This window comes from Marmota monax, unplaced genomic scaffold (assembly GCF_021218885.2).
Source record: "Marmota monax isolate L192 unplaced genomic scaffold, Marmota_monax_Labrador192_F-V1.1 WCK01_AAM20220418_F8-fsc00020, whole genome shotgun sequence".
Classification (NCBI taxonomy): Eukaryota; Metazoa; Chordata; class Mammalia; order Rodentia; family Sciuridae; genus Marmota; species Marmota monax.
The window spans coordinates 2,805,240-2,818,690 of record NW_026692912.1 but is presented as its reverse complement, the minus strand read 5'-3'; positions in this window follow the sequence as shown (position 1 = coordinate 2,818,690).

Genomic DNA, 13,451 nt, shown 5'->3' with positions numbered 1-13,451 from the left:
CTGAGAAGTTTAGAAATCCTTGGAGACCTGGTAGACACAGAGGAGAGGAAGCTCAAGGCTTCTCCATCGTTGTGAGGGGTTTCAAATTATGGCACAAGCTGACATTTGGGTTTCTGGTGTCCACTAACCGGTCTCTACCTCACTCCACTCTGAACCTGATTAATAACATAATAAGTGACCTTTTGTTTTTTTCCTGGCCTAACTCTACATAGGGCCAACTCTCACTATTTCAGTATTCTGTATTTGCAAATTCTTTAACTCAGTGAAAGTTTTTGGCAATCCCTGTAACAGTCCTGGTGACATTCCGGCTTCTTTGTGGGCATTCACAGTCAAGGCAGAGCAACAAAGCATTCTGCACGGGGAGGCAAACGTTCCTGGAGATGTTCAAACGTGGCAGGGCTCTACCTTCCTGTTTCGGCTCCCGTCCTATAAGCAAGGGGACTTTTTAAAGTCTATTTGGTGCCACTTACTTTCTGGGGGTCAGTTTTCTGTCTCAAAAGAGCATGCAAATCTAGTGCTAAAGAGCACAAGACCACCGGCGGGGAAACTGCAGATCTTCCCTAAGCTTCATTCAGACAGGCCCTGTAGTGTCGATGGCCAGGAGGTCAAGGCTAATGATCAACAATTGTATCAAATAAGGCTTTTCATCAAAAGCACACAAGATCATGCAGTGATCAGTTGACTGAAATGTGACAGGAAGTTTCCAGGAGGCTAACCCCTTGTGTCCACCAGGAGCAATGGCCCGGTATTCTGCCATTCAGTGTTCAAAGCACCTTTATAGCACAGGACTCCCTGGCAACGTGGCGATCGACAGTATCTGTTATCCCGTGGAATCCTCAACAGCCACAGAAATCAGCATCATCCTCCCGTTGTGTAGCTGTGGAAGTAGGAGTAGAAGGCCGTGCGCTTGCCTGAGTCTGCACTGCTCAGAGCGACTGCGCTGGCCTGGGGCTGCCTCACATCCTGCATGCCCTGCTGCCCTGCTGTGTGGGTGTCCAGTCCCCAATGGGCTGGTAGGACCCCCACACTCACAGGAGCAGAGTGTGTGAGCAGGACGAGGCCTCTGCAGTACAGCTTTGTCCTCACCCAAGGGGGAAAGTGAAGTCTAAAGAGTGTGTCAAACCCAGGGGCATGTGGCATTGGTCAGAGGCCCCACGGAAGATTCTCACACACCTTTCTTTGGGGAAAATATTGATTTTTTTTTAAAGGAAACTGACATTTCTCAAGTGGCAGGCATCACATCACCTATTCTCACAACTCTGAGAGGGATAGACTTTGCTCCCGAACTGGTCTTCATGAAAGCCCCGCTGCCACCCTCAGCACCAGCCTCTACACACAAAGGCTACAAGTGCAATGTAAACACACGTCACTTCCATTTTTTTTCTGACCATGGGAGTCTACTTGGCCCTAGTGCAAAGCAAGACCAGTGGGTAAAGAGTCAATGTCCCTAAAAGCAGCCACCCAACAACGTAGGAACAGTCCCCAGTGGGCTGGTAGGACCCCCACACTCACAGGAGCAGAGTCGCTCCATAGTCCAGCTTTCTCACCTCCAAACTGGGCCACACCGTCATCCTGCATTCTCCATGGACTGAGCTCCCATCACCCCTACATCTGGCAACAAGTACTTCCCTCCCCTCCCTGGTTCAGGTCTCCTTCCTGGAGCGTTTACTGGGGACCTCCAAATAAGCCACCTGGACATGAACGATAGCTTTCCACTCCTGGGGAGGTCCATATTAGTTATCTGCATTGCTCTGTAATGACGCATCACAAAACTGGCAGCTTAAGATAACACACATTTATCTCACTATTTCTAGGACTCTTGGGGTCTCATGTAAGTCTGCAATCAAGGAATCTGTCAGGCTGTGTCCTCATCTGCAGGCTCAACCAGAGAAGAATCTACTTCCAAGCTCATTCAGGTGACTGGTGGGTTCATTTCCTTGCAGGTGGACAGTCAAGGGACCCAGCTTGTAGTATCCTTTATCTGGAGGGTGCCCACAGCTCCTTGTCACGTGTCCCTAGCATGGCAGCTGGCTTCTTCAAATCCAGCAGGAGAACCTCTCACTTCATTCCATTAAGATAGAGTCATTTGTAAAGCAGCATAATCAGAGCAGTGGGTGACATCCCATCACCTCTGACATACGATGGATAGATTTGTATTTATATTATTATCATCATCATTTGTAATTAATATCATTTATTGTAATTATTATAAACTGGGTATTCTGAAATACAGTGTTACAATCCCATTTATCTTTTACATAAAACCCACACTCGGTTCCCAATGCCCGTGGAATACGGTCCAGGTTCCCTAGCCTGGCACTCATCCCCTCTTCTCTCCTGGCCCCATCTTCTTCCTGGCTCTCTCCCAGCCTTGCCAAACATTTACATCTCCTTTCAGCACATGCAGCCCCTCCACCTTGCCTGCCCTTTGCTGTCTCCTCAGTCTAGTTCACGTATTTTGCAAATGCATTAGGAAGATGGCCTGATGCTCCCAGGGTGGGCCGAGCCTCTCCCGTCTCTGGGCTCCACCGCTTCGTGTGTGTGCTGGTCACGCTCTATTGTATAAATTTCATCAAGCAGTGAGTTTCCATCCATCTCTGAATTCCAGGACCTGACACATATTAGATCTCAATACATCAGGCTGAGTGAATAGACTATCGATATTATTAATAGCAACGTTTTTTCTTTCCGGGCCCCTTCTGGTTTGCAACGTCTATTAAGCTGACACAGACAAGCCGGGAGTAAAGACGTTGGGCTAAAGACAGAGCGCAGCAGCTGGGTGACCCGAGCAGGCCCAGGGCAGTTGGGAACCCCATGATCTCTTCTTGTAGACAGCAGGCTCTGGACGAACGCCAAGGCTCTGCACAGAGCCCGTGGCTCATCACTTCCCATATTCACTCTTGCTATTCTCTGTGCTCCTCTTCCCCAAAGCCTGCTTCCATATTTTCAGGTCTTTGACTGCTACAGCCAAACCACTGCTGTACTTACGAAAGCAGAACCAAAACACACCACCGGCCACTGCTCCTCACTGACTTCCAGCTCCTGGGGCTGCCATCCCAGCCTCATGCTCCACCAGGAAGCCCATCTACCTTCTGTGCAGCCCTTGCGCATACCTGGCCCTGAGCCCCCCAGCCTCTGCCTGTTCCCAGGAGCCCGCTTATCTCCCCTCTCCTCCCTGTGCAGACACTTCCCCAAGACACTTCTGCATGTGCCTCCTCCCTCCATTCTGGGGGAAGCCTGTTCCAAAAAGCACTTGTGACTTTCCTGAGTTAAAGCCCAGGATTAAATATAAGTAGGATTTACCATTTCTGTCCCCCAAGGTCCTGAAGCAGGAAGGAGTTGCAAAGGCTATCTGCCTTGACCAAGCGAAGAAGCTGCCCAGAAAGGCCTGGCCAGCCAGGTCCCAAGAAAGTGGGCAGCCCACCAAAGGGATCAAGAATGAGCTTTGGCTACTTAGAAAACTTAAAGGATGTTAAATATGCCCCAAGTTAAAGGTGATTGCTCTCAATTTTGAGTTTAATTGAACCCTACGACCAGAATTCACAGAGGCAAGACTGAGTGAGCCCAAGACTGAGACAGGCTTGGATTGGAATGCCAGCTGCAGGACCCAGGAAAACAGGAGAAGCCAGGTTTCCTCTAGAACAGGAGAAGAACAAGGTCCTCCATGTGGCATGGCTGAGACACGAAGGAGATAACATGTAAAGCGAGAAAGGCAGCCTACATTCCCTAGAGGTCTCTCCAAACAAAGCCAATTACCTTCTCCTTTAAAACTGCTGGTGGGAGTGGGTGGAGGCTGGGGCTGTCAGGCTCTGAAGCTCCCTGCCAGGAATGCCTTTAGTGCCTGCAGGACACTGCCATCAGAGGCTGCATGGCAGGCCTGCACCTTCCATCTGGGGTGGTGGCAAATGGCCCTGAGCCAGCGTCCTCAGAAACTCCAGGAGCTGCTAAGAAGAGGTGGCTTTGATGCTCTGCCAAAGGAAGACCTGTTGCAATTACCTCAGCCACTCAAGGCCCCCACAACATTTAGAGAACCGCAGGCTGCTGCAGAGAAAGTTAGATTCCCTGCCCACTGCTCCCCGTCATCCCAGCTAGGTTTTCAGTTCCCCGTGAGGTCCCGCTGTCTCTGCCCTCAGGATCTCTGCACCTGCTCCGGTCTGCTGTAGAGTTCTCCTCCCTCCTCTCTACCGCTGTCCACAAAATTCCCCTTCTTGCCTCAAAGCCCCATGGCTCCTTCTCCACCAGGCCATCCCTAACCGTTCCTCCGGTGTTCCTCACATCTGGCACTCACCACTCAGCTATCGTCACCATTTAAGTGCCAGGTCCCCAACAAAACTGAGAGCTCCTTGGGGGCAGGACCAAGCGTTGTTGATAGGCCTGGTGCTTATAGAGCCCGGCAGGAGACCTTCACAATGAGTGGTGGTTGGGAAGCTCTTCTGTCGTTGTATGGTGGGGCAAAGAGCCCAGGCTTTCACATCCACAGATTTCTGGAATTCTGGCTATACAACTAATAGCTGTGACATTGGTTTGAGTTCCTTAGTCTCTGCCCTTTAGTTTGCACTTTCTAAAATGGTACTATGGGACAAGTGTCAGGGAATCATTTGGAAAGTGCGCGCGCACACACACACACACACACACACACACCAGTAAAGCCAGATTTTCATGGTTAGACACAAGTGGAGAATAGGGCCATTTACACTGATACTCCAAGTAGAGCAGGAAGGCCTGTCACCACCCTGGGTGTTGACTTGATGTCTAGGCTCCTCCTTCTTTCATTCCCTAGTTCCCAGGCCCAGGAGCAGCCAGCCAGCAGGGGACCAGGAAGCAGTAGCCTTCTGGCCTCCCCTCCTGAGGACATATCCTCAGCCATGCAGAATCCACAGAGACACTGAAAGGGGTATTTCCGATGGGTCCTCTCAGGCCAGAGCAGAGGCCCTGGCTCCTAGATGCCCAATCTTTCTATTACACTGAGAAAAATAAGGGCAGCTGGAAACCTCACACTGGGCTAGTTTTCCCAGATCCTGATCCAGCATTAAGTCCATGAACCTTTTCCTGCCTTGAAGAAGATTTGGCATCGTGAGTTGAGTGGCAGGCAAGATGGATGGGGTTATGCTACAATAACAACCCCACAAATCTCAGTGGCCTCAAATCACAACAGGTTTTGGTTCATAGACCTGGTTTTGTGGATCCTGAAGATCCCTGGACAGCTGGTCTCCCTGGGGTGGCTTGGAATGTCATCCTCACGTCAGCATGAGCTTCCCCAGTAGCACGGTCAAGGCAGAAGGGACACCAGAGCCTCAGTCACGGTCATGTGATTCACTGGTGCATGCCTGTTCCAGAGGCATTTAATAAGTAATTTAATAATTATTCGTTTCATAAATGTATAAAATAATAAATAAATAACAACAATATATATCATTAATTTACTCCTCACCTAGGCCCCCTAAGTTAAACCCGCAATAATTTTGTGCCATACTCTGAAGTGGGTGTTGGGGAGGCTACTGGAAATGGCTTCAAACTCCAAAAGAAGAAGTTGAAGAACCAAGAAAAACTAATTCAATCCAGAATATTATTCCAGGGCCACCATTGATATCCATGGCACCTTTCAAGGAGCAAATTAACAGAGAAAAAAATTCTTTCCCAGGAAATCCTGGAAGGATTTAATGAGGAAGTGATACTTGAGGTGGCTCTTAGAAGATAGGATCTGCTGGGCAGAAGGAATGAGCAAGGGCTGTAGCAGGGATGACGAGGTGGATATCAGAGCAGACCTGGTATGTTTGGAGAGGGGAGAGCTTCATTTATGTGTGGCAGGAAAATTGTGTGGAAGGAGGGGACAGAAAGAAAAGTAGGACTCCGCAGTGGAGGACAATGTGTGATAGACTAAGAAGTTCAGGTTTCTTCCATAGATCCTTTGTGGCTTGTGCCTATGGGGAGCGGTGTAAAGAGCTCTGAATGCAGAAGAACATATGGGCCAGGAAGCACCCAGAGCCACAGGACCAATGTTTTTGCAATGGACTGAGTCTCCTCTGAGTCTCCCTTGGAAAGGTGCTCTTGGTTTTGCAGTAAGAACGTCCTCTGATGTCTACATGTGTATTTTATGTATGTATGGACATGTCGATACACGTGCATATGATCAACACTGACTGGTATATATCTGCCTTGAAGAAGATTTGGCATTGCAAGTTGAGTGGCAGGCAAGATGGATGGGGTAAGGCTACAATAACAACCCCACAAATCTCAATGGCCTCAAATCACAACAGGTTCTGGCCCTCTCCAAGGAAGGCAGTCAATAGGGAAAACTGCGCTTCCCAGTGCTGTCATTTCAGTGTGTCCACAAAAGTCCATGAGTTGGAAACTTAATCCCCCAATCATACATTGATGGTGTTTGGAGGTGGAGCCTTGGGAAGTACTTAGCATTAGATGAGGTCATGAGGGTGGGGTTCCCATGATGGAATTAGTGGCTTTATAAGAGGAGAAAGAAAGACCTTGTTTTGACACAGTGCCAAGACCCTCACCAGCTGTGGCCATGCCTGAGGACCTCCTGACCTCCAGAACAGAAGAAGAGCTTGTGTTGTTTACAGTTGATCCAGTCAGTGAAATTCTGTTACAGTAGGAGAAAATGGACCAAGACTCTGTGAGTTTAGTATTAAAATCACAGATGACATTTGCCATTTATTTTCCTACAGAGAGCTAGAAACATTGGAATCCAAGAGAGATTTATTATCAATGGCAAATGAAACCTCAGAAGCTTCTTCCTGCTCTGGCGTCCATAAAGCTTGGGCATAGAAAAGCTAAATGATCCATCCATGTTGATAATCAGGATTATTAGAAGTCCAAGGCAGCAAAATCTGAGGTCAAAATCCGAGATTGATCAGATTGTCTTTGCCATCACAAACCACATCTCGGAAATCTACGTGAGGGCCATGTTGATAATTTTCTTGGAGTGATCAAGAAAAATAATCAGTTAACTGCTCAAAAATAAGAGTATTTTCAAATCATTAATATAACAGTTGTTTTTAAGAATTATTTTATAAATTCTCCTGCCTCAGCCTCCTGAGCTGCTGGGTTCAATCCCTAGTCCAAAAAAAAAAAAAGGAATTATTTTATTGAGTTTGTTAGAAGCAAAACATAAAACTATCATTGTAAGTCTTGAGCTGCTTGTTGCTTGGTCTGGGTTGGTGAGATCATAGGTGTTTCCAGACTGAATGGGGGTAGGAAAGGCCAGGTGTCCACAGAGAACCCCTCACTGCCGACTCCACATGGAATCTGAGAACCACTTTCAACTACAATTTTAGTCTAGTCACAGAAGAAGGAGGCCCTCCACTGAGACGGGTAGGCTAACTGTGGTCCAGGGTTTGGCCACAGGCATTCGACAGGCATCCAAAATGATTACGGAGAATTTTTCCTGAGAATTCGTGTAGAGGTTTGCAGTTTCATTCTTCTTCCACTGAGTCAGGCCAGGAAGGGCAGGTGCTGCTCTCTCTGCTCACCCTGGGGAACCGATTCCACTGTAAGGACCGGAAGAACTTGGGATAGGCAGGCGTCTCATCAAATCTGCAAATTCTTCTGAGTTATTTCATTTCATTTATACCATACATATTAGTCAATGTTCTCCAGAGACATAAAAAACAATTATATCCATCTGTTCTTCTATTTGCCGGTCTGTCTTTCCATCCTTCTATCTATATATGTATGTGTATAAACACACATGTATAAATACATACATGTAGGTGTGTGTGGTGTGAATGTGCAAATCGGCTTATGCCATTATGGAGTTAGTAGGTAAATCCCTCGGGTGGGGAGCAGTCAAGAAACGCAGACAAGAGTTGAGGCTACAGTTTTGAGACAGAATTTTGTCTTCTGCAGCTTTTAAAGGCTTTTAGTTTTCAATACGGTCCCTCGGTCTCCTTTACTTAAAGTCAACTGATTGTAGATGGTTAGCCACATCTAAGAAATACCTCAAAGCAACACAAAGATCAGCATTTGCTCACATAACTGGGTACTAGAGTCCAGCTAAGTTGACACCAGAAAATAACCAACACACCAAGTTTCTGCCATTGTTCAAAATCTGCACTTGCCCTAGATTTGAGGCAATTTAGCAACAAGAGGACAATACTTTTTCCAGTTACCACAAACTCAGTTCATCTATTGAAACCAGCCACACTCCTGTTTTTTTCCTTATAAGTTTGAATTCAGTGTGCGGATGTCTTGTCCCATCAATTAAGAAGCACAAACCTGTGAGTCATGAGGGTCTGGCAGGGTAAATTTTCAAGTCCCCTGAACAGGTTTTTATGACCCAGACATCTAATTGCCCTCAAATAAACCCAATCGCCATGCTCTGCCTCACCTTCTTCTAAATGCCCTGTGACCTGGAGATGACTCAAGATTCAAGAATGAAGAAAGCATCCAGAATCCTAATCACTTCCTCTCACGTCTTCAGTGAGCCTGACTGACAGAACTCTCCAGATGAATAAATGTTGCTGAACCCAGCAACCCACTCCTTGGACATGAGCCCACAGTTGTGACATTCTTTCCCCTCCATGGAAAGAGCCCATCTGAGCAGAGGGAACTCAGCCTCTCCACCATTTCTTGGCATGTCTCAGAGGCTGCACTAGCAGGTGGATGGCCCTGCTGGTTCCTGTGTGTTAGAAAATCAGATGCAATTGTCAAGTGCAAAACGAAAAAGAAAGTAAAAGCTAGTTCTGTGGGGACTATAATGCAACCTTCAACCACTGCTGATAAGAATACAAATTGGTTTTTAAAAAAAAACACTCTAGCAACCTGCAAAAGCTGAAAACAGTTTATTCTCCAGCAATTCTTCTCCTGGGTAAATATACAAGAGAAATGCACACCCTAAAGTCTTCATAGCAGTGCTATTCTTAATAGCCAAATGTCAGAAACAACTCAAATGTCTATCAATAGTCAGACGTTTGTTAGCATAGAGTGATGATAATTGAGACCCACAGCTATAAGCAACCTCAGGGGAGGATGTCATAGGTAAACTGTGGAGTCAAAGAAGCCAAACACACAAAAAGGACCTAGTGTATGATTCTATTGATTGAAAGTATATAAGCAGGAAGAAATGATCTGTAGTCTAGGAAGTCGGAAAATGATTTCTATTGAGAGGCACAGTGACTAGAAAGTATCGTCATTTTGCAATCACTGATCATTTTCAGTTATATTATTGCCTAATAAACGACCCCAACATTGAAGGGCTTAAAAGCAGTCATTTCATTTTATCTCATGGTTTTGTGGGTCAGGAACTCAGACTGGGCTAAATTGCTTCAATTTTGACAGAAGTCCCTTGGACTTCATTTGGCAGATGGTCTATAGGGTTCAAGAGAGTTCTTCTAACAAGGTTCATGCTTTGGCAGTGGTCACAGGAGGCCAGGTTCCACTGGAACTGTCGATAGAAGTGGCCTCTCCAACATGGCCGTCTCTGTAGTTGGATTCAGGGTAGTTCCAGAAAGTTTTCAAGAGACCCCAGGCAAGTCTCCCTATCACTCAGCCCAAGTATTATTTCCACTTCTTGATGTTGTTCAAAGAGATCTCTAAAACCTGTCCAGATTCAAGAGGAAGAGATCCACCCCCCCCCTCTCCAGGGAAACATCAATAACAAAGTTTAAGAAGAATACCACGCAGGATGACCATCCGACAGGCTGGTCCCACTGAGCTTTTCTATGGCTTGGCAGACTCCCACGCTTCTCCAGAGTCCCCTGCTCCACATCCAGCTCCGTGGTGTTGGGTCCCCTAGGTGCACACCATCTGGCGTCCTTCCCTGAGAGGGGCCTCAGTTTCAATGAGGAAGCAAAGCAACACCTGCCTGCGTGGGTCACTGTAGGAAGATTGAGGCAACCTGAAAGAAAGTTCCAGAAGATCCTGGATGCTCTGTACATGAGTTTCATTTCCTTTGGAGCCCCGATCACTTCCTCAGACCCCTGACTCCTCCGTGGCCAAGGAATTTAGCAGCTAAGACTTCTCAGAATTCCTGACAGGAGTCCAGAGAGGGTCCGCCCTCCTGCTCTCCCCGGTCCTCACTCTGTGAGCAGGGACGGGGCTGTGTTCTCAGGCCTCTCACCCCACCGAGAAGGCCCAGGTCAGAAGTTGATGAAAATCCTCTGCAATTTCTACAACAAGACCAAAGTCCCCAAGCAGAGTGACAAGTGAATCACCTCAGCTAGTGCTTAGTCACCGCAAGGTACTTTCCACACAGACACATGGAGATGGTTACCAGAGAAATGTCTGCTGGCCCATCTCACAGCAGCTCAAAGAAAATGTTGTTTTAACCTTTACTTCGCAGGGGGAAAAAATAGCATAACTTTCCCTTTTCCTTTCTTTTTTTTCTTTTTGGAGAGATTGGTTGGCGACGGAGTCGAAGTGGTTGTTTGTGTTTACCCTGGAGGAGGTTTCCAGATAGCTCCGAGTCCAGCACCCTGTGCATGGGGCAGGCCCTTCAAGTCCTAAGCACTTAATGTTCAAGTGTGTAAACAACCCCCTTGGAGGAGAACGTCACAGGCCATCCAGATCTTGGGCCTCCCATCAAGCTCTCTGGCCACCAGCAGACTCCTCCAAGTTCTAGAACTCAGAGTGGCCAGAGGCCATATCCCTGGCTCTGTCTATGGTATCTGAATGGCCTGGGACATGGATTCTAACCTCCTGGGCCCCCAGGGTCCTCACGAGTAATGATGAGAACCGATAATGCTGACTCAAAGGTGGTCATGAGGCGTGAGTGAGGGGACGTCAGAAACTCCAAACAATGCTTGGCAATCACTTAATAGTTGATCAGTTAAAATGAGCTTCTCCCTCTGCCCTCATTCTTCTGTGATTTCCTTTGCTGCCTCTCCCTTTTTTAAATTCCCTCTCTTCCTCCTCTCTCCCTCTACCTCAAAGGTAGTCCTCACTCTCTTTCCCTCTCTGCTATCTGCATTTCTGGTTTTGTTTTATTTGTTTTATTTTTTTTTTCTTTTTTGCCTTGTTTTCAAGCCTAATCCCAGCCATCTCTCTGGCTGGCATAGCCTTGGCATGGAGCTATTGAAAGTCAGCCAAATTCTGGCTAAAAACAGCAATTTTTGGCCAGACTTCCTCTCCTTACAAACAAGGGGGGATGTTTCAGGCCTGGGAAGTCGTCCCATCCATTTAGGCCCCAGGGTTAAAAAAAAAAAAAAAATAGCCATGCCTCAGTGTGTGGCCTTAGGTGGATGGCGAAGCGGGGCTCTGGGGATTGACAGAAATAAATGCGGTGTTTCTGAAAATTGTGAAACATGCACAGTGCATGTGTCATCCCAGCCGAAGTGAGTCAGTCCCCAGGCCTGGGCTCAAACCTGGCTGCATTGGCTTTCTAAATAGAAAGTGTGTTCCCGGCCAGCCTGACATGAGTAAAGCCACAGAGGCAGCGGCCTGCAAGTCCATGCATTGCAAGGTGACTGAAAACCTCACGCTTCCCTGGGAGAGTTCTAAGAACGCGTCCCTCTTCCTTCCTCCCTGTTCTCTCGATCCTGAGGTCTGAGTTTTTCCTCTTGTTATTGCTTTAGGCTGAACTGCTCCAGCAACCTCCAAAACAGCACAAGGAACTGCATTGAGGCAGCCAGGGTGATTGGGTGCCATCACCTTCCGAGTGGTACAGGCCTGGGTTTGAATCCCTATCCCACCTCCAACTGGCTGTGTGTGTAAGAGTGTGCATGTACGCACATTGATGTGCAAATTTCTAACCTCTCTGGAGCCGAGGTGTCTCTTCCACTGAGTGGGAGGAACTCTGCCTCTTGATTAAAGTATTAAAGGAGATGTCCTGCAAAGTGTTTCATGCCCAGTGGGCCCTGTGATATCTGACTGGCCTTTCTCTCTCCTGGGAAGGTGCTATCATCTGGGTTCTGAATGTCCCCCAAAGGCCTGTGTGCTAAAGGCTTGGTGACCAGCTGTGGCCCTATTGGGAGGTTGGTAGAACTTTTAGACCATGGGATCTAGTAGGAGGATGTTAGTTCATCAAGGACATGCCTTTGAAGGTACATTGGGACCCTGGCCACTTTCTGTCTCTCTCTTTTCATTCGCCAGCTCCCACAAGGTCAAGGTGAGCAGCTTCCTGGGCCTCATGCCCACCGTAATGCACTCCTACAGGCCTGAAATCGCTGGACCCACTGACCATGGACTGAAGCCTCTGCAGCTGTGAGCCAAGAAACCTTTCCTCCTCACACATTGATTAGCTCAGGTGTTTGTCACAAGCACAGAGAGTCGACTAATGCAGAAGGGAAGCATCCAGAACTCCAGCGCCTCTTCATCCCCCAGTTCTCAGTGCACATGGGGCTCCCCCTCGGGGTGGGGGTGGCGAGAGCCCAGCCTCCGTGAGCAGCAGTGACAGCAGCAGCTGCAACAGCAGCTTGGCCTCTTCGCTCCACACACAGAATTTGGAGAAAAGAAGCAACACAGGGGTCCCGGGCAGGCGGGGCGCCCCTGCATCCCTGGCAAGCACAGATGCTGGAGTCACGTGGCAGCCCTGGTGCCAGAGGAAGTGGTGCAGCCATCCCCTGGCTTTGGGTCAGCCTGGAGGGAAGTGTCCTATTACAGCGTAGGCGGTGCTGGCTTGGGCCTCCAGGCCCTCTCCCTGTCCCAAACCTCACAGAGGGACAAGAGGGAGATCCTGCATTAGGACACACGCGGCTGCAGTTCACCCTGCTGTGTACACCGCCATCCAAGGCCTACAGAGGGCTGAGCCAAGTAAGCCACCCCTGGCCCTTGGCTTCTCCCTGCTCCAGCTCACAAGCTGCCCTCACTACAAAGGCTGTTTTCTTTTGTCCTGGACCCCCTGGGGTCCAGCTATTCTATCAACTTCATATGCAGCAGGAATATAATTGGATTCAATTATAATAACTACGTTCATTAACTATCTAGGTAATGTTCATTAAAAAGTCTAGGTAATATGCAATTAATGGCATTACCATATGAATTGTGCATTGGGTCACTAATACGCAGATTATGTATAACGCTCCATGTATGTATTAATTATAGCCAATGCCAGAAAAACAAAGCATTCAGAGCTTGCAGATCTGTCCTAGTTGTAAACTCTTTTGATCCCATACACATTCTTTTTATGGAAGAGGGTTTTCATTCAGGGGAACATTTTGTTTTTGAGTTCTTTACACAAAGATGACTCTTGCAGAGAAAGGACTCTGAGAAGCTAGTATGTTAGTCAGCTTTTTATTGCTATGACAAAATACCAGACTGGAATCGACTTAAAGGAGAAAAGGTTTATTTCAAATCATGGTTTCAGAGGTTTTAATCCTGAGGCAAAGCAGAACATCATGGCGGAAGGGGAGGGCAGACCAAAGCAACTCATCTCACTACAGCCAGGAAACAGAGAGAGAGTGTGAGAGAATGAGAGGAAGGGGCTAGGGACAAGATAGAGTCCCCAAGGGCCTTCCCACAAGGACTCACTCTCTTCAACTGTGTTCCATTTCCTACAG